A 1,834-nucleotide genomic window follows, 5' to 3' on the forward strand; every position below is an offset into this window, starting at 1 on the left:
TGTGAAGTAAGCACATCATGGACAACGAATAAGCATTCATCCTTTGAGTTACAAACAATCCAATTACATTCTTTGTTATTTAAAAATATGCAATAAAGTTATTATTGACTATGGTCATCCTATTGTGCTATCAATAGTAGATCGTATCCATTCTTTCTATTTTCTTTTGTACCAAGTAACCATCCACACCTTCACCCCCCAATCCCCCTCTACCCTTTCCAGCTTCTGGTAACCATTCTTCTATTCTCTATGTCCCATGTTCAGGATTTTGAGGAACTAAAAATGTGCATAAAATTCAAGTACATTGTTTTCTGTGGTTCATAAGCATCATGATTGGGTTTTCATGCTGACATGTGAGATGTGCCTCCTTTAAATAAACCTTGTTATGATGTTGACACATTACCCATCTGATGTGAAAAAATTACATACTGTTTACTCTGATGAAGAATAAGGATGTAAGAACCTATTAGTAAAACTGTATGTTGTGCACATAATAATATTTAAAATAATGTTATATGAGAAATAACTGCAGTTGCCGGTTCTCAATAAAATAGAAACATCCCTCACTGGTATGCAGGCTATTGAGTCACTCTTTTATCTTCAGCCCCATAGCAGTTTCTCAAAGAATGGAAGAACCACAAGTTAGAAGATTCTGTCTCAGCTGTTCTTGCCCTTTCAGAATAAAATTCCAGGCAGAGATTAATTTGGGCCTTGCAGATCTTTCTACTTTTTCTTCTACTCCAGCATCAGACTTTTCTTTTTTTGTGCCTACTTTGAGTAGGAAAGTTTATCCTAGTGTGAGCAAAGACAACTAAGTAAGTAAGTAACAAACCAAAATGTAGCATAAGAGAGCTGTATGTGTGCATGAGGTGCACACATATGCATGGAAGGGGTGTACTTTAATCTTTGCTTTTTGTTGTTGCTTTTTAAAAATTTTAGTAGAGATGAGGTCTCACTATGTTACCCAGGCTGGTCTCAAACTCCTTGACTCAAGGGATCCTCCTGCCTAGGCCTCCCAAAGTGCTAGGGTTACAGACATAAGCCACCATGCCTGGCCACCTTTGTAATCTGCATAAATCTGGGCCACTCTAGTGTCCACCTCAGCTCAGTGCATATTCAGCAGATACACTGCTCTAACAATCCAAAAATGATTCAAAACCTATTTAAATTTTTTACAGCAGTATCCACAAAATGTAAAGAAGAATTCCATTCATAGCACTCAGCCAAATTTCTCTTCACTTGCCTTTCATCATAACTTCATCATCATAACTATTGGGTTATGATGAAAGCCCCATTTCTTTTCCATTTCTTTTCTCTTCCTTGAAGTTACACACCCTCAACACTTCCCATTGCAAACCGATCAAACTGTTTTCAGTTCAAGCCCCCACCTATTGCCCATATCTGTACATTAAGGCCCAATAACTATTAGGCAAAGGCAAAATCCTTACTAGGCAGAGTTTTTATTTTGTTTTGTTTTCCTATAACACATGCAGAAACAAAATTTCCAGGCAACCTTTAAATGTCTGCTTATCCAGGGCTTTAATTTTCCGCCTCCAGTAAACATTTCACTATGTTCTAATGTTATAGATTATAAATCCCCCCACCTCCATCAGTGAAATTATAGAACAGCCAATAAATGGCAGGGGATCAACAGCAGGGAGACCTGGGTAGTCCAAACCTGGCAAAGGAATTCTGCAAGTAATGGAGTGTTGCATTTGTTGGCAAAAACATGTTCACAAAAAGTGCCATCTCTTCTCCTTGGCCTGGTTCCCTCAAACCTGAAGTTTCCCAAAAAGCATTAGTAAAGTCTCAAGAAAGAGCTACAGGAAGAACA

The 1,834-nt window shown here is 38.1% G+C and overlaps 1 pseudogene; it reads left to right on the plus strand.

Annotated features, from left to right (window-relative positions):
- Positions 1 to 303: 303 nt before the first annotated feature.
- Positions 304 to 413, plus strand: LOC119473016 (annotated as a pseudogene).
- Positions 414 to 1,834: the final 1,421 nt, after the last annotated feature.

The sequence above is a fragment of the Cebus imitator genome, unplaced genomic scaffold (assembly GCF_001604975.1).
Source record: "Cebus imitator isolate Cc_AM_T3 unplaced genomic scaffold, Cebus_imitator-1.0 Scaffold128, whole genome shotgun sequence".
Classification (NCBI taxonomy): Eukaryota; Metazoa; Chordata; class Mammalia; order Primates; family Cebidae; genus Cebus; species Cebus imitator.